A 20,882-nucleotide genomic window follows, 5' to 3' on the forward strand; every position below is an offset into this window, starting at 1 on the left:
CAACACATACCAGGGAACAGTCAACAAAACATCAAACCCTCTGTGGTTCTGGTCTAGGTGAATTTATCCCCTTAGTCCCATGGCTTATGCCCCAAGCTATTGAGAAAACACTGCCCTTCTCCCTTTGTTCTGTATTTCAATGGACCTGAACATGGCATACTGGAGTAGATCATACAAGTATGGCATAATTATATACAGTTTTCACCTATGACTAAAAAGCAAAAGGAATAAAATCAAGTCAAGCAAAAACCTAAGCAGACCAAAACCAGTCCATGGGCCTGCCCCCAATGGAAGAGTGCCCAGCGACAGTTCAAGAGCTTAGACTTAGGGGACAGTTAGGTGGCACAGTGGATAGAGCACCGGCCCTGAAGTCAGGAGGACCTGAGTTCAAATCTGGCCTCGGACCAAACACTTGACACGTACTAGCTGTGTGACCCTGGGCAAGTCACTTCAACCCAATTGCCTAAAAAAGAGAGAGAGAGAGAGAGAGAGAGAGAGAGAGGTTAGACTTAGCCACATCCTTTGGGAGCCATAAGCATCATCCCCAGTGTTGGGATCAGCGAATATCCAGGATGCTGAAGACCACCAGCATCTTCCCATCTTCTTCTCCATTCATAGCCTCCTGAAGAGTTCGTGTTCACATTAGTGAGGCAATTCATAACCCAGAATACTTGCCTGGTCTTTGATTCTTCCTTAAGGGCATCCACAGGAAATGTGGATTGGCAGGACAATTCCTCTTTTGACTGAACACACCAGCTGCTCTGTCCTGGCCGTAACTTCAGCCTTTCTTACCTCCCTACATACCTCATGAGGCTGGTCCTGCCCACTAGTATAGTCTCATCATTACAATCTCATCATGGAGGTGAGGGGGCAGTTCTTCAGGGCTAAAAATAGGCTCTGTGCTAATACCATGATTTTGCCTTTTCATCTCTGCTTCTTGGCTAAAATTTGAGGACTCCCATCCTTATGTCATATCACAGCAGCATAGGATCGTAGATGGGAAGGTGGAAAGGACCTTTGAGGTCATCTAGTCCAACCCATTCATTTCAGCTGAGGCTTAGAGAGGATAAGTGATTTGTCCAAGGTCACACAGCTAGTGGGAGGTAGAGCCAGGCTATGAACCTAGGCCCTCTGACCCCAAACCCAGAATACTTTCTACCATACCACTCATCCCAGTCCTTCTGTTCTTTTCATCTCCCTGGCTGCTGAGCTTGGTAGACATACCCTTCCTTGGAAGATTTATGGGTGGGCTTGTCAGATGGAACATAGATATTAACCCAATCATAAGTGTCAGGAACATTTGAAACCTAAGTCTTCTTGATTCCAAATCCAGCAGTCAATCAAATACACCATGCTGCCTAGCTTGCTTGGCTTTCTTCAAGACTCAGCTAAAATGACTAATATTGTTAAACTGAACCCTTCTCAGCATTACAACGATCTAAGACATCTCCAGAGGCCTCGGGATGGAAAATGCTGTCCACATCCAAAGAAAGAACTATGGAAGTTGAATCGCTATCACTTATTTTTACCTTCTGTTGAGTTTTGTTTCATCTTTCTGATGGTTCCTCCTATTGGTTTTAATTTTTACTTACAACTTCACTAATGTGAAATATGTTTAATGGGTATATAATGTAAAGCTATATCAGATTGTGCGCATCTTAGGGAGGGTGGGGGGGGGGAAGGAGAAAATTTTCAACTCAAAAGCATATGGAAGTGCTTGTTGATAAATCAAAATAAATTAATAAAATTTTTTAAAAAGACTCAGCTAATACCCTGTTTCTTCCTTGCCCCACATCTTCCTACCCTCAGGCCTTCTGTCCGAGATTAGGTCCCTTTTACACTGTGTGTGTGTATATATATATATATATCATGTGTGTACATAATTTCTTCTATGTTCTCTCCCCATTAGAAAGTAAATTCCTTAAGAGCAGGCAAAGTTGTCTTCCTTTTTTTCCTTTTTCTTTTTCTCTTTTTTTTTTTTTTTGGTGTCCCTAGCATTTATTTACTATGAACATAATAAGCACTTAATAGTTATCCCTTCCACATCTCGACTTTCTGCATTGTGATTTTGATATATCTCAGGCCAGCATAAGAAATTAAATAGAAATTTGGGGAAAGTTTTGCAGAAGCTGCAGACAACACTCAAAAGTCAGCAGACAACACAGAGCCTATGACCAAATATTTAACCCAAATTTTACAATAAAGTACTGTAAACATGCCATAAAAGAAAATGAAAAAACTCAAACTTCTTCTCTGGTACAAAGAGATGGCCAAAATATTTCATGCAGATTTTCTAAATCTTGGGGACCCTGAGCTCTTAACCCCCCAGATGTGGAAGGGATAACTATAAAAGCTTGTTAACTGAGCCTTTTTATGCCACCAGTGAAGGTTTCCGATGATGTGGTGGAAAGACCACTGGATTCTATTTTCAGATCCAAATTCTCTCTCTCCCCACACTCTCTCCCCCACTCATTGAGGAGGCAAGAAATAAAAAACCTATTAGAAATATGAAGTCATGCAAAACATATTCAAAAAAACCATATTCCGTATTAGCCATGTTCCCCCACCTCCGAAAAAAAAAAGAAGGAGGAAAAAAATATGTTTCAATCTGTACTCTGAGTCACTGTGTTTATCAGAGTTACTAAGTGTTTTACAGTTAAATATTTTTGGAATATTACTGTTACTATATAGATTGTTCTCCTGGTTCTGCTCACTTCACTTTGCATCAGTTCATAAAAATCTTTCAAATCTGGAAAGATTTGTATGAATTGATATAGAATAAAATGTATTGCATTTTATTTATACAATAGCAACTATATGGCCAAGGCAAACAATTTTGGAAGACTTAATCACTCAGATCCACAAAATGACCCACCATCATTCCAGAGGATTCATAATGAAACATGCTGCTCGCCTCCAGTGAGGGACTCAGAGTGCAGAGATATATGTATCTGGACATGGACAGTACGGGAATTTACTTAGCTTGACTTTATATGTTTGTAACAGGGGATTTTGTTTTTCTTGTTTTCACAATTGGGGAAAGGGTGAGGGTAAGGGAGAATGTAAAAGGGAGCAAAAACATGTCTTCAGTTGAAAATAAGATTTAATTTTAAAAAAAAAGTATACTGGGTTAGGAATCATAGGACCTTACTTTTGAATTTTGGCTCTGCTACTTACTAATTGTGTGACTCACTGGACTTCTCTGAACCTCAGTTTCCTCATCTGTAACATACAGGAGTTTGACTTTTTAATGATTTTTGTAACACTCTCTAAGGTTTTCAAAGTGATTTATGCCCACTATTCTTATTTAGGCTTCATAATAGCCTCATGACATAGGTACTTTAAATGTTGGTTTTTTTCCATTTTCAAGCATTTTTTCTCCTCACCTCCCTACCCCACCCTATACACAAAAGAAACACAAACTTCCTTAATTATAGAATGGAAATTATTACAGTTGCATTACCTATCTCTCATAGATATCATGAAGATTAAATGAGATAAAGTATAAAAAGCCCTTTTTAGACATGAAGCACTATATAAGCACTACATAAACCAAAGCTATTTTGTCATATTAATTCTCATTCCCACCCCATGGGAATAGCTCTTACCCAGCCTCCTTCCACTTCCCTGAATGGTTGATTGTTAATCTGAACATCTGGTACCTGCTGTTGTTTTCTTTTATTATTCTTCTCTACTTTGGTGTACAAATGCTTATACTGTTTCTAGGAGAGGTCCTGTGCCTCTCACCAAGGTTACAGGGCACACTGAGCCTGGAAAAGAAGCGTATTCCCAATTCCCCCTCCTAGCAAAGACTCCCTGGGCCCAGACTATATCATCCTGCTGGTCCAGGGAAAGTGGACTCCATCTCACCAAGCCATTTCCTATCATTCCTACTCTCCTAAAGGCACAGATTTCCATGGTTTTGTTCATCTTGATGTTTATTTCCCAGCATTCTTTAAAAATGCTATCTGTGGGGGGGCAGCTAGGTGGCACACTGGCCCTGAAGTCAGGAGGACCTGAGTTCAAATCTGGCCTCAGACCAAACACTTGACACTTACCAGCTGTGTGACCTTGGCCAAGTCACTTAACCCCAATTGCCTAAAAAAAAAAAAGAAAGAAATGCTGTCTGAACAATGGATATGATACCTGTAGTGCTTACATCATTGGCTTGTTTCAAGGATAAAATGAGATCATGTAAACCTTAAAACTACATGAATGACAGCCACTACCACACAAAGAAGCTAAAGCTGAAAAGTCAAGTGGCTTCTCTTTTCCATATCCTATTCTGCCCTCTGGTCCATAATTGCTGTATCTTTTAGAGACTTATAAAAAGCACACTTGAAGCCAAATACTTCTGTAACTGGAGTAACTGGGAATTTTCTCTTCCTTTAGATAGCAGTCACAAAGTCCATTACTGGGTCTGCTGGATGGACACTTCCCATGAAACTTAGCATATACTCTGGCCCTTTCCAGGGGGCCACATGCTCTGGTCTCATGTTAAAGGTTGCATGAGGTCCAGCCAGGACCCACTGGATGTGCCTGTCTGTTAGAAAGAGGCCAGAAGAAGTTCAGGTGGGGGCAGGGGGTACCTGTGATATTTCCGTTATATATCAGTACTTCAAGGATCTGCAACTTTCTATCTAAGCCAACCCCCCCCTTCCCCACCCTCACACCCCCACACCTCACTCCCGTTCTCCTAGCCTCACATGGACCAAGTTTGATCTTGAGGGCTGACCTTTAAATGTCATTTTCTGTCTTTGACTCATTGTTCCTATCTGGTGTTACTGGAGGAAATCTCTGAAATGAAGTTCACTGTGTAGCTCATGTCTAAGTTTTCTCAAATGGGATCCCCTGGTCACTGGACTGGTATGAGTACTCAAGGTAACACATGCATATCAAGAACGAGATTCAAAAAAGACCTTCTATGATGCCTTTGCATCTTTTGCATTTTCTGTGCAGGGAAAAACAGAATCCTCTTTTTGAGTATTTGTTTAGTACAGAAACATAAAAGCACTCAATTACCTCATTTGTCAGCTTCCTTCAGAGGAAAACCCTAACTAGCTAATTATTGGGCCACTCTGTCAATTTTCTGGTAAATCTCCAGACCTTCCACAGTCATACACAGATCCTTTTTATCAAGAAAGCATGAGTGGGCATGTTTTGACCTCTTAAAACAAAACCAACCTTAAAAGGAAACCAAGCCTATTTAAAATGAATACATCTACCACCACAACTCTCCTCTCCTCTTTATTATAATTTTTTTTAAAAAAGCCTCTGACCTTAGAAAGATAAGTAGCACTGAAAGAAGGGATAACTTAATACCAATTTAAAAAAAGGTAAATTCATCACACATAATAAAAGTCTCTTAAAAAACACAATCCATAGGGGCAGCTAGGTGGTGCAGTGGATAGAGCACTGGCCCTGGAGTCAGGAGGACCTGAGTTCGAATCCGGCCTCAGACCAAACACTTGACCCGTACTAGCTGTGTGACCCTGGGCAAGTCGCTTAACCCCAATCGCCACAAAAAAAAAAAAGACAATCCATTCAGTAGGGAGGGATGGGGTTAGAACAGTTTATAGTATCATCACAGGCCTTCTAATGATGATTAAATAGAAGCAACATCAGGTACATCAGAGCCACAGTAACAATAAAGTTCCAATAAATAACATAATAGTTACAACATAAAAGTTACAATAAATAACATAATAAATAAAGCAATAACAATAATTAACAATAAACAAAATAAAATAACAATAAACAGTAATAGCCAGGGATCACCATCACTGGTCAGTCATCTCTAGGAAAGTAACTAAGAGGTCATGAGCTTCTTGTGTGTAATCTGTCCTGGGAACTCTGTCAATACTGAAATTCACACCAAATCACCATTCACCCAAAGTTCTTTGGCCCACCAGGAAAAAGCTTCCTCCCCTGGGAGCCCTATGAGGGGGACAAAGCCAACATTTGCCCCTATAGCAGCTCCTGCTGAGTGGCTGCCCTATCCTTATATGGAGCTTGGTTGAAGACTCTTCCTCACCCTCATCCAAAGACTCAAAATGCCACTAAGCCAGCTGAGAGATTCCCTCTTTTCCAACTAAATTTGCATTTACATAATTATTTAAAGACAGTTTCATCTCCCTCACATCACCAGTGAGAAAGCCAAGCAACTCCCAACAGTTCCACCCTTTGGTGGTCCAAGACCTTTCTAGGTAGAAGTTGTCCAAACCATCCTGGGGAAAGGAGAACTCCCTCTAAAGGTGAGAACCTCACTCTCATTGTCAGACCTATGACTGATGCCCAGGAATCAGTATAGATAAGGATTTTTAACTCTTTTTATGTCTTAACCCTTGGGACCCCTTTAGTAGGCTGGTAAAGCTAATGGACCCCTTTTCAGAATAATTTTTAAACGCATAAAATAAAATATATAGAATTAGAAAGAAAACTAATTCTATTGAAAATCATTATCAAAAATTTTTTTTAAAAAAACAAGTACATATACACCAAATTAAGAATTCCTGGTATGGATAAAGATCTTATCTGGCCTTTCTCTCAATCAATTAATCAACAAGTAAAAATGAACAGCAGTCTCTGCCCTAAAGGGCCTCACATTCTAATGAAAGAGACAACATACATAAATCACAATAAACAAAATGATATCAAGTAGATGGAAGGTTACTTTAAGAGCTGGGGGCAACCAGGAAAGGTCTGGAGGAGGTGCTTCTTGAGTCTTAAGGGAAGCAGAGTTTTTTTTAAGAACCAGAGGCTAGAAAGGAGAACATTCTAGGCATGGCAAAGTCAGTGCCAGGGCACAGAGAATTGTGTGGGCAGAAGGTCAGTACAGTTGGATTATAGTGTTCATGGAGAGGAGTAAATTAAGAAGATTAGAAAGTCAGGAAGGGACTGAATTGTGAAGGCCTTTAGATGCCAAACAAAGGACTTTATATTTGATCCTGGAGTTGTTAGGAGTCACTAGAGTTCATTGAGTTGGAAGGGTATCATAGACTTATACTTCAAGAAAAGTCACTTTGGCAGCTATGTTAAGGATGAATTAGAACGGGGAGGGACTTGAGAAAATGAGACCAGTTAAAGGACGACTGTAATAGTCCAGGCAAGAGTCAATAAAAACCTAAACTAAGGTAGTGTCTGTGTGAGTGTCACAGGCCAGCTGCAAGTCGGCCCACTAGGAATATTCACAAGGGCCCTTATGCTTCTGGATATCCCTTTTTACTGGATTAATGGCCTCCAAGTTCTGATTGCACAGACCTCTCTCATGAAGACAGAACCATCAGAAAACCAGGCCAAATAGGTTTCTTAAGAACCAACTTCTTGGATTGGGATTCAGAACTTTAGTCTTCAAAGGGCATTGAGGGTGTTAAATAAGAAAAGCAGAGCTTCTGGGCTTGGATAGATTCTGTCCTAAGGGTGTGAATTGGGGAAAGAAAAGTGAAAACTAACGAAGGACTATACTGGTACAGAAAGGAGGAAGAAGGGGGTGGAACTTGCTTTTCTCATAATTGGGGTATATGAGAATAGACAAAAATGGAGGAAATGGGGAAGTAGGTATCAGATGAAACTGACTCTTATCTGAAACAAAGGAGAGTTACATACACACACACACACACACACACACACACACACACACACACACCTAACTTAACAGTTTGGTGTAGAAACACATCAAACTCAACTAGGAGGAAAGAGGGAGCAATAATACTGGAAATAGTCACAAGGAAAACAAACTTCCTGATCCTGAAGAGAAGATTAAAAGGGGTCTTGAAAGAAGGGTCAGGGAGGGAATAGAATCTAAGTGAGTGCCTTAGATGGCCTCTAAGACTGTTGAGGAATGGCCTGACAAATCTGGTACATGAATATAATGGAATTGTATCATGCTGTAAAAAGATAAAAGAGGCAGTTAATGAGAATTTTGGGTGGTATGAACCAACACAAAATAAGGTGAGCAGAACCAGGAGAAAAATTATACAAGGATAGCAACATTGTAAAGAAAAACAACTTTGAATGATTCAATAACTGATTTCATCAAAAGGACCCAATATTGCTTAATTCGAATTACATGGAAAGATGGAAGCAATCCCAAGTACTTTCATTTGGCCTTACAATGATCTACACAGAAGTTACTATAAGCACCTACAGGTACTGACTTTAAAGAATTCCTGATGTCCATTTCCATGATACAAAATTAGCTACCATATTTGTGACCTAGCTAGAGAATCTTCCTTCTGTGGTCTTCTCTCTGCAGTACCCATACAGACCCATCAAGGGTTTCCTGGTATAACAGCAACCTGGCTACCAGTATTGAGGACATCTTTAAATATTTAGCAGCCCCTCCCCACAAATATCAACACTTGGGTAAATCGTCTCCAGGATCCTCTCAATCTTGCAGTCAGAACTGCCTGAGCTTTGGGGGAACCTCAGCCCTCACTCTGGGCAGACTCATTTCAGGTCTGGATTGAAAGATGTGGCTGGCTTAGAACAATCAAGCAGGTGTTGTTTTGGGGGATGTTTTAAGTTTGACAGGGCAAAAGGACACTGCTGCTCCATTCTTGATATCATGATACAGTTTTACTAAGACTCCCATAGGCCAACAATAATAATAGCTGATGTTTATATGTATATATATGTTTATATGTGCTAAGTCTTTTACAATTTTTATCTCATTTGATCCTCACAACAACCCTGAGAGGTTTGTGCTATCATCATCATCATCATCATCATCATCATCATTATTATTCCCACTTTACTAATGAGGAAACTGATACAGACAGAAGTTAATTCCTTGCCCAGGGTCACACAATAAGTGTCTGTGGTCATATTTGACTTCAGGTCTTCCTGATTCCAGGCCTGGCATTCCAGTCAATGATCAATCATATTATTTCTAGCCCTGTGTTTTGAGAGCCATGCCCAAAGCTTTAAATGGCAGCGGGTATCATCACCCTCTACCCACTTAAGGGAGGCACAGGAACTCTTCCCATTGTCCACAGAACACCTATGTCTGTAGCCCTGGAGCTGTCCCAATCTCCCACTCAGAATTCACTAGTTGATCTACCCAGGTCTATGTGATGGTGTGATAGGGGAGACCCGTAACTGAAGCTTGGATATTCCAGTGGAATCAGAATATCAGATCTAATTGCACCTAATATAGGCTGAGAAGAGGTCCACAAGTTTCACCAGACTGCCAAAAGGAGCCATGACACGAAAAATGATTGTTTCCCCCCCATCCCAAATAATCATATTCTTAAAACCATTTAATCCCTTTTTGACAGCAGTCTCTAAAGATTCTCCTTTCCTGGTCAAAGGTGAACTCAAGAGATACTTCCACAAATTGAAATAATCTAAGTTTTCTTTATTTGTTTGTTTTTACTTTTTGGTGAGATGATTGCGGCTAAGTGACTTGCCCAGGGTTACACAGCTAGTAAGTGTCTGAGGCTGGATTTGAACTCAAGTCCTCATAACTCCAAGGCCACAGCTCAATTTTCTTCCTTCTTAAAGGCATCTGATGGCAATAGATAGAGCAGTGGGCCTGGAATAAGGAAGACCTGTGTTCAAATCCTGCCTCAGATACTTACAAGCTGTGTGAGCCTGGGCAAGTCACTTAACCCCTGTCTGCCTCATCTTCCTCAACTGTAAAATGGAGAAAATAATAATACCTACCTCCTAGGGTTGTTGTGAGGATCAAATGAGAAAATATTTGTAAAACTACAAATAATAGCTTTCAATATAGTATATAGTAGGAACATAGTAGGAGCTTGATAAATGCTTCTTCCCTTCCCCCTTTTCTCATTCTGATCATGACCCTAATCTGTTCAAGGGATGGGGAAAGAAGGTACTGCTCTTACCCATATCTGGTAACTTCCCTAATTTTATCCTCTGAGACAATGCATTCATTCCTGAACTTTCATGAAGTTTTCTAAAAGGAATTGGTTAGGCCTTTTGCAAGAGGGCAATTTTTTGGAATTGATAGCTAAAGAAAGGTTAATATGGTATCTAATTCAAATTAATCCAAAAGCTTTAGACTGGGATACTGAGAAAATGCTTTCTTAATATTTCTAAAAGATATGGTAGGGATGTAGAACGTGAGTTTTCACATTAACCTCTGCAACACCACCTATTGGGGACATTGTATATATGCTTTAAATATAATTGAAAATCAGGTAGGCAATAAAAAGTTATTAAGCACCTACTATTTGCCAGGCACTGTACAAAGTGTTGGTGATACAAAGAAAGTCCTTATCATTAAGGAGCTTGAAATCTAATTGTGGAGACAATATGCAAACAGCCATGTATAAACAAGCTATATACGGGATAAATTGGAAATAATCAACAGAGGGAAGGCACCAGAAGTAAAAGGGATCAGGAAAGGCTTCCTGTAGAAGGCAGGATTCTAGCTGGGACTTGAATAAAGGCAGTGTGACAAACAATGTAAGGAATACTGAATTTGGAGCCAGAGACCCTGGCTCTATCATTTACTTAACCGGTGTGACTTTGAGCAAGTCACTTACCCCTGTGCCTCAGTTTCCTCATCTGTAAAATTAGCTGGAGAAGGAAATGGCAAACCATTCCAGTATCTTTGCCAATAAAATCCCAAACGGGGTCACAAAAAGTCAGATATGACTGAAACGACAAAAAAAAAAGTGTATCTGATGAAGTTCCCATCTGACTTTAGAGCTATGATCCTATGACCCTTGAGGTAACTGGCCTGACCCAAAATTTGCCTTTCTCCCATCTGTTTCCCCATTTCCTGCTAACTCAAAATCCTGGTTATTATCAAGGATAGTAGTTTCTCTGTTAAAATTTCTGCCAGTGTTGATATTACTGCTATGGTAGCCCTCTAATGTGGTTTTCCACTTGTGACTATGCTACAGCTAGTTCAATTGCTTTAGGTTTTAAGTGGGAGTAAAGAAGAGGAGGCAGGAAGAAGACAAAGAGAGGGAGAAGAAGAAGAAATAAGAGTGGCAGAGGACCTTGGCAATAATAATAACAATAACGATAATAATAGCTAATATTATTATAGGGCAGCTATGTGTCACAGCAGATAGAGTGCTGGGCCTAGAGATAGGAGGTCTTATCTTCCTGAGTTTACATCTGGCCTCAGATATTTACTGGTTGTGTGACTCTGGAGAAGTCACTTAACCCTGTTTGTCTCAGTTTCCTCATCTGTAAAATGAACTGGAGAAGGAAATGGCAAACCACTCTAGTATCTTTGCCAAGAAAACCCTAAATGGGGTCACGACGAGTTGGACACCACTAGAAAATAACTAAACAACAAATATTATTATATAGCATTGTAAGATTAGCATAGCATTTTATCAATATCATCTAAGGTTCTTTGATTCTATGGATAAGAAAAAAAAAGTTACATAGTGGACTAATGTTAGCAACGTGTCTAGAAAGTCTAGAAACAGAAGGAAGAGGAGAAGCAAAATAGAGAAGGCCAGAGGTGAGGGGGAGGGGTAGGTGGAAGGGGGCTATCAGATATAAGGATTTTTTTTAAGAGTGAGAAAAGAAGCAAAAAGACTGTATTGATGGATTGAGATTTCTAACCTGTATTAACATATGCAAGTATTCTTTTTTTTTGTGACAAATATTAACTTATATTGCTACTCCTCTCAGTTGAACTGTCTATTAAAAGGCACCACTAGTATAGGACAGCAAGCTGGCACAGTCAGGAAGATTCCTCCTCGTGAGTTCAAATCCAGCCTCAGACACTTAATAGCTATGTGACCCTGACCAAGTCATTTAACTCCGTTTGTCTCAGTTTCCTCATCTGTAAAATGAACTGGAAAAGGAAATAAATGGAAAATCACTTCAGTAGTTTTGCCAAGAAAACTCCAAATGGAGGCACAAAGAGTCAGACATGACTAAAACAAAAATCTGTATAGTGGCAAGAGGACTTGATTGGTGCTTGGAAAAACTGGGTTGGAATCCTGACTTTCTGACTTGTGATCCTGGGTAAGTCACTGAACCTCTCTGGGCCTCAGTTTGCTCATCTGTAAAATGAAGGGATTGGACTACTTGGAATTTTGAAGTCCCTTCCAACTCTAAGTCGTATGTTCCTGTCCATTGTCTGGCAATGCACAATAGAAGTAACACCCTTTCTTAGAATCATTGGATGTTAGAACTGGAGGAGGACTTAGAAATTTTCTTATAGAATTCACCCATTTTACAGATAGGTTTAGAGGAGCTAGATGATTTGCCCAAGGTCACACAACTGGTAGTTAGCTGAGTTGGGATTTGAACTCAGATTCTCTATGCGGCAGGTGTTCTTTCCACCATACCACACTGTGATTTGAGAGATATTAGTGCAGGAAGGCAAATCTAAAGTTTGAGGGGATCAGATATTCAAACATAGGCCTCTAATAAGGACATAGAAGTTGTTAAAATTGCTAAACAAAGAAATTGCTAAGCAAAGTAGAAGTCTGAATGGTATCATGTACTTCTGAACAGTTTGTTTTTAATTAGGATAAATTGTGATGAATCAGGAAGTCAACTTGCCCCCAAGACAAAGAGCTGGTGTTGACAGTCAAAAAAAAAAAAGGTCCAGCATTGCAAACAAGCCTTCTGTGGTTGCATTTAAACATCTGCTGGGAAAAAAATTGTTTTGAATGATTTGTGTGTGTATGTGTGTAGTGTGTAGTGTGTGTGTGTGTGTGTGTGTGTGTGTGTGTGTGTGTGTGTGTGTGTTAAGCAGAGTCACATGCTAACTTGTGATCTGATCATCTGATGAGCAGGAAAATCTTCCAATATTTAATTTTCCCATGGAGAGTTTAATGATAAAAGGAAGTCCACATTAAGCAAATAAGTCTCTGCCTTGCCCATTCTCTTTTTCTTCCAAGTGCTAAGCTCGTTGGAAGACACTTTTCTTTGCTCAAGATTTCATAATAGTGGGGTCTATGGCCACATAGACTTGGCCTTTGAGATTTAGCAGCCTTTGAGAGACCAAGTCAAACCCTCTGACCCAAAACCTTTCCCTAGGCTGTCTCAAATAACACAGATATTTCTTTCCCTTCTTTCTTCTCCCTTCATGTTTTCTTTCTTTCCTTCTCTACAACCAGGCCTAACCCATCTACTCACTTTGAGTAATCATAACAGTAATAATAATGTTGAAGATAGATAGCATTTATATAGTGCTTTAAGATTTGCAAAGAGCTTTATAAATATTCTCTTTCTATCCTCACAACAACCCTGAGAGGTAGGTATTATTACTATCAAATGAGATAATATTTGTAAAGCCTTTTGCAAACCTTAAAGTGCTATATGTAAATATCAGCTATTACTATTAGTTACTATCATCCCTATTTTACAGATGAGAAAACTGGGGCAGCTAGGTGGCGCAGTGGATAGAGCACCGGCCCTGGATTCAGGAGGACCTGAGTTCAAATCCGGCCTCAGACGCATAACACTTAATAGCTGTGTGACTCTGGGCAAGTCACTTAACCCCATTGCCTAGTCAAAAAAAAAAACAAATGAGAAAACTGAGGCAGTCAGAAGTTAAGCGTAGTCACACAGCTAGTATGTTCCTGAGGCCAATTTCACCTCGATGTGTTGAAAAGAACTGGGTATTAGGAGACCTTGGCTTCACTCTGCCACCCACTTATCCAGTTCTATCTCTTACTCCCTGCATGACCTTGGGAAGATCATTTAACCTCCATGGACCTTCATCTCACCTGTAAAATGGAAAGGATTTTACTAACTGCTCTATAAGTTATAGGACAAATCATTTAAGCTCCCTGGGCCTCTATTTCCTCATGGGTAAAATGAGAGGAACTAATCAGATGGTCTCCAAGTTCCCTTTCAAATCCAAACTTCCAAGATATCTGTGTTTTTATGACTTACGTAATTATAAGTTGTATAGTGTATGAGCACTGTATAGTATACAAGACCGAGCATTCCTGGGTTTGGGAAGGGAGGAAAAGAACAAATGTTTATTAAGTACCTACTATGTGCCAGGCACTGTGCTGAGTACTTTACAAATATTATCTCCTTTGAGCCTCACAACAACCCTTGGAGGTAGGAGCTATTATTATCCCCATCTTATAGATGAGAAAATTGAGGCAAGCAAAGGTCAAGTGACTTGCCCAGCGTCACACAACTAGTAAGTGCCTGAGGCAAATTTGAACTCAGATCTTCCTAATACCAGACCCTCTATCCACTGTGTCACCTAGCTTTGCCACTAACTCCCTATGTGACATTTGGAACATCTCCAAATCTCTGGTACTCAGTTTCTTCATCTATAAAACAAGGGGGATGGACTTAATGATCTCTAAGTCCCTTGCAGCTCTAATATTTTATAAGTCCACAGCTCAGACATGTCACTCACTTCTCATGCCTGGTGTCCCATTAACTTTCCCAAATTTTAGTGGTAGATATCACTAACCTCAAGAAAACATCAATCAAAGTCTAGGTGCAAGGCATGAATAGTGGTCCCCAAGCACCCCACACCAGTGTTAGCAGCTAGTCCTTTGTAAAGACAGCTAAAAGAAAGCCTGTGAAACTATTGCTGGTGCCTCCATAAAAGTCCTGTTCAGAATGTCTCATCCTAGTTTCAATTGACCTGGTTTCTCAAAGGCTCATACCAATAGGACACAAGTTGTGGCAAGCTCCACCAAGCTGGAAAGGCAGAGCGACAGACTGCACGAGACTCAGCCAAAGAACCAAGAGGCTGCTAACTCAACTGCTTGGCCACCAGCTCCTGAATTCTTTGGCCATCACTATCCGTTAGACAGATAAAAATACAACATGGCGCTCAGTCACCTATAGCTTGCTGGTAATGATGGTAGAGACAGACAAAGAGACAGAAGTGGCTGGAAATGACAGTTTTCAACCTTTATACAAACATTAATTTAACTATCGGTCTAAGCATGAGAGCTTGATTCCGATTCGAACCACGTTCGATTTCACCTACAAGCTTCATGCCTGTGTTAAAGGTCATAGAAGATGACCTGAAACGACTCTGATAATTTTGTTCAAACATCAATATCTATCCAGTCATAAAACAGGGAGACATGCTTGCCATGTCTTGCCAATGGCATTTACTACTTTCATGAAGAATCACCCATAGACAGCAAGATTCTTCTTCCAAGCATTTATTAAGCACCTACTATGTGCCAGGGACTGTGCTAAATGCTGGCGATACAAAGAAAAGCAAAAAAATAGTCCTCAAGGAGTTTATGTTCTATTGGGAGAGATAACACGCAGACAACTACGTGTGAACAAGCTATTTACGAGATAAACTGGAGATAATCAACAGAGGGAAGATACTAGCTTTAAGGAAAAGCAGGAAGGCTTCCTGTAGAAGCAGGAATTTTAACTGGGACTTGAAGAAGGAAGCCAAGGAAGTCAGGAGATGGTGATAAGGAGGCATGAGGGACAGCCAATGAAAGCACCTTGCACTGGAAGATGGAGTTTCTTGTGTGAGGTCAATGTCATTGAGTCACAGAGTACATGGGTGTGTGGGGGGGGTGAGGTATAAGAAGACTGGAAAGATAGGAGAGGGCCAGGTTGTGAAGGGTTTTGAAAGTCAAATAAGACTTCATATTTTATCCTGGAGGTGATGGGGAACCACTGGAGTTTATTGAATAAGACAGCAACATGGTCAGACTCATAGTTTAGGAAGATCACTTTGACAGCTGGGTAGAGAGAGGATCATTTAGAGTGGAAAGAGGACAAGGTGGAGAGGCCAACCAGAAAGCTACTGAAATAGCCTAAGTATGGGAGATGGGGAAACTGAGGCACAGAGCAGTTAACTGACTTTCCTGGGGTCATACAGCAAGTGTCATGGATAAGAAATTGTGAATATGATGAATTAATTAAGATTTGTATTAGCTGATACAGAGTTTTTAAAAATCTAAGAAATAATATACACAATTACTAAAATCACATAAATGGAAACATTAAAAGACAGCTAAACCCAAATTAAAGGCAATGAGCAATACTGGTCCTGGAGGGTAGGTAATAAAATATATTTTCCTTTTGTAGAGAAAGAGGTAGAATCCTATGGGTACCAAAAGTATATACTCATTTTGTTTTGCTTGATGTTTTTTCTTTATGAGAAGAATAGAAAGTTCTGGGGGGGGTGGGGGGAGAAGAGAAGGAAGAGGAAGAGGAGTGGATACCAGGAAATGTTTGTGTTGTAAAGAACAACAGTATCAATAAAAGCTTTTTAAAAGAGGGATAGGCAACTGTGGCCACCAGTGTTGTGTTTGCTAACAATAAAGATGTCATCTACTCAAGAGAATTGTAGAAAGCAAACAAATAAAACTTCTCTGTTTTTTTTAATAGGATGAAAGATATCAGTAGGCACATGAACCATTGAAAAAGATGGCAGGTCAGTTATGAGGTTAAAACAGACGGACAACCTAAGTAATCCACTATATCTACAAAATATTAAAAGATCTGGCAAAGAACTGGAAATTGAGAGGATGCCCATCAACTGGAGAATGGCTGAAGTATATGAACATAATGGAATAGTGTTGTGCTGTAAGAAATGATGAACAGGCTGACTTCAGAAAAACCTGGAAAGACTCGTATGGTCTGATACTGAACCAGGAGAACGTTGTATACAGTAACAGTCACGTTATGCAATGACTAAGATTGATAGACTTCACCCTTCTCAGCAATACAAGGATCTAAGACATCTCCAAAGAGCTCAAGATGGAAAATGCTATCCACATCCAGAGAAAGAACTATGGAGTTTGAATGCAGATCGAAGCATACTATTTGCTATTTTTTCTTCTGTTGGGTTTTGTTTCCTCTTTCTGGTAGTTCCTCCTATTGGTTCTAATTCTTACCTACAACATCACTAATGTGAAAATATGTTTAATAGGAATGTATATATACAGCCTATATCAGATTGCACACTGTCTTGGGGAGGGAAGGAGGGAGGGAGGTGGAGAAAAATTTTAAATTCAAAAGCTTATGGAAGTGATTGTTGATAATTCAAAATAAATTAATTTTTAAAAAATATTAAAAGATCAAGTAGCTCATCTAGAGAATGAAGTAAAAGAGAATCATACAGGACAAGAAGATATGAATGGGCTAAATCACATCAGTGAAAGGGATGTCCACATTGCTGAATTCCAAGCGCCATCAAAGTATGATACAGAACTTAGCAAAGTTACTGCCATTCTAGAAGCAGCCTGGCTTCCAGTCTAGAGGAACAAGAGTAAGTCACTACACGTGTTGCAAATGTATGGTGGTGACCCTCTCTAATTTGGACAATTTTCATTGATAGAAAGAGACAGAAATAAGGAAAGTTGTAAAAGAAACACCGAGAAAGCATCTCACAGAGGAAAAATGGCCATATCTGCTGTTGTACTAATTGTACTAATGTACTATTTTCCACTAATTTGCAAATGATTAAGAGGACTTGAGACTGATAGCTGAGAAACCCTGATACCTATAACCATTTGGTAACTATAGAACAAATGAGTATTGCCTAGTTGTGACTTGGCTGAAAGAAATGTGAGTTTTGGATTTTTACTATAAGATGAAAGTGAGTCACTTGACACAAGGCTCTACTTTGTAGTAATCGGTCCACTTGGTCAAGACTAGTCCTACAAGTGAGTCAGAATAGACCTGAATCCTCAGAGGTTGGACCAGGAGAGACCTCCAGTCAGGTCTGGGAATGGACCTCAGAGCCTGCACTACCACTTGTTTCTCTGAAGAGCTGACTAAAGAAAGAAAAAAGCCGAGCTTCAGGCTCAGCAAAGGTCACAGCTAGAATCAGACCTGAGCAGACCTGAGCTCAAGACTTAGAGAAGAGCTGAGGATAGAGTTGAGCAGAGACCTGGGGTCAGGGGTGGACACAGACCTCAAAACTTGCACTGCCACCTGCTGCCTGTGAAGTGGAAATCCCTTGGAACTCAGCCAAGAGAGTCAGTCTGGAAAATCTTGGCACTTCCTGGGCTAAAAGTTTCTACTTGGCAGAAAGAACTTAGCACTGCCTCCAGAACCCAGAAAAGAAGTGGCTCAAATGTCACAACCTGCAAAGCAGCAGCCCTACCCACCAAGGAATTGCTAGTAGAACTGCTGTCCCCAAAAGAGACAAAGAACATCAAATTGTGAAGTCTAGAGTTGTGAGCTGCCCTGGGCACAGGTGTATATATTTACCTGTGGGTCTCCTTGATATTGTTCTATAAGTGTATATCCACTCTTCCTCCCACAGACACTCAGTATAAGGGTGGGAGAGTCTTCCAAGTTGATGGGTAGAATATTATGTGATAATTATTATTCCCTTGCCTTCTGTTTAATAAATATTTCTGTTTAAGAGTTAAAAGACTCATCTTAGCTTATTTGTTAAATGAACGTGTTAGTGGAGTCTCAGGAGCTACAGTCGTTAGTAACAGATGTAGCTTCCCCAAACGATCACCTTATGACCTTGAGAGTGAGCTATAGCAGTGTGACAGCCTCCTTTGGAGAACCCCTGATGTACCAGGTTGGGTAACCCAGTGAGTCAACCCACACAGGGAAGAGTGGGGATTGTCATTGCCAGGCCCTCACTCCACAGACACAGCAGCTCTTATGACCTAGCATAGGATCCATTCTCTCATATGACCCAGTTTGCTGTAGTCTCTCTGATACCTTATGGCATGTCCAAAAGGTATGTGTGGCCTTAGACAACAAAGCCATTTTCACCTTCTACCATCATTTATAAGATAGGTATAATTTTTTAATTGTTGTACATCAAACACTGAATTTAGAGTCAGACTACACGGATTAAAATTCTAGCTCTTCTACTTACTAGCCATATGACCTTAGTCAAGTCTTTTAACTTTTCTGAGCCTTAATTTCCTCATCTTTAAAAGAATACTAATATCTGCACATTATCTCACAGGGTCATTATGAGGATCAAATGAGATAATATATACAAAGCACTTTGTAAACCATAAAGTAATAAATAAATATCAATATCATTTAATATTATTTCTTCCAAAAATCCATAGAAAGATGCATAGCGGGCATATGAGGACCTGCCAATGGAGAAAAGAAGAGCTGGAAGACGTAGCTGTTCTTATTACATGCTTGAAAGATTATGTGGAAGAGGGACTAAGATTTTTCTGCTTGGTTCCAGGAAGGAGAATTATTTCCCTAGAAAGAGTGGGTTGAAGATGCATTGCTTCAAATTTTGGCCCAATCTAAAGAAAATTTCCTAATAATTTTGTTGTCATTCAGTTGTATCTGACTCTCCATGATCCCATTTGGGGTTTTCTTGGCAAAGATACTGGGGCAGTTTGCCATTTCCTTCTCCAGCTTTTTTTACAGAAGAGAAACTGAGGCAAACAGGATGAAGTGACTTGCCCAGGGTCACCCAGCTTGTAAGTGTCTGAGGCTGGATTTGAACTCACAAAGATGAGTCATCCTGACCACAAGCCTTGCCACCTAACTGCGTTTCCTAATAATTAGAGTTGTCCAAAGTGTATTGAGAAGCGGTGGGTCTTTAAGCAAAAGCTGGGTACTATTTATTGGGCACTTTGAAAAGGTCACCTTGTTCATGTATGAATTGAACTAGATGGCCTCTAAGGTCCTTTCCAATTTTGAAGTTCAATTCAGCACGTAGAATGCAGTATGGTATAAAGAATGACCTGCCCAGGAGAGCTGTACAAAGAATATAATCAAATATGTATGTGACTGGAAAAAGTGGTGGGTCAATTACTAGGTTTGGCTAGTTTAACCCAGCCCTATCCAGTGGGAGAAGGGCAAGTCAGTCTTCCACAGCCATAGCCACAGGTCACACCTAGACATTTAGACAACACGTAGACAGACCTATCTTAAAGTAGCAATAAATGATGGATGACAGCCTAGATACTACATTGGTACCCTGAGATTCCAAGAAACAGGGGTAGGCTTCGAATGTGTTAGGCAGATCTCACTAAACAATCTATGGAAAAACATGGATGAAAATCTCACAGGGGTTGCTATCCTTATGAGTGGAGAGTGCATTCGTGTAGACAAAACTATGACGCGATCGAGGTGCCAAAGTCAAATCCCAGATTGAACTATTTTTACAACTTTAGGAATGGAGTCTCCAAGCATGAGACAAGACAACCACAGGCCTTTCTTTCCTTTATTCTAAAGAGAGGCCATGAAAACTGAGCAGACAGCTTTGTCTTTTCTCATGGAAGCTGTCTTCAATTCTACCCAGATTTACCTTCAGAAACCTTACAAAATAAACACAGACAGAATCCAAACTATTGACCAAGCTGGATAAAAAAGAAGTCTACTGTATCATTCATCAAGTGTTTTATTCCTTTATATAGGAAAAATGTCTATCATGTTATGTATCTACATTTTAAAAACATTGGGTTTACATGATAGCATATGTATAAACTATATCAAACTGCCTACCATTTTGAAGAGGAGAGGGGAGGGAGAAAAATTTAGAACTCAAAATGTTGTAAAAATGAATGCTAAAAATTTTCTTGATATGTAATTGTGGGAAAAAATAAAATACTACTTAAAGCCAAAAAACAAAATATCAGGGAGGGAGATAGGACAAAAGACAGGTTTTTTGGTGGAAAAAGGGGAGAAATATGGTTATTCTCTCTGCTCTAAAAGGGCACAATAAGAATAAATTTTGGGGTGCAATAAAAATAAATAACAATCAACAATCCACAGGTATTTCTTTAGTGTTTACTCTGTTCCAAGCACTATGCTAAGTGTTGGGGATAGAAAGACAAAAGAGAAATAACCCTGCACTCAGAGAGCTTATATTCTAAATGGGAAGATTACATGTTTTCTTTACAAGTATGCACATTACATATATGTAAATCTATTCAGAAAGGCTTAGGTGGTTTTTATTCAAATATATTTTTACATGTACAAAACGAACACAAAGTAGTTTAAAGAGTACCCTAGCAGCTTGGGGGATC

The sequence above is a fragment of the Phascolarctos cinereus genome, unplaced genomic scaffold, assembly GCF_003287225.1.
Source record: "Phascolarctos cinereus isolate Bilbo 61053 unplaced genomic scaffold, phaCin_HiC Scaffold_3;HRSCAF=262, whole genome shotgun sequence".
NCBI lineage: Eukaryota > Metazoa > Chordata > Mammalia > Diprotodontia > Phascolarctidae > Phascolarctos > Phascolarctos cinereus.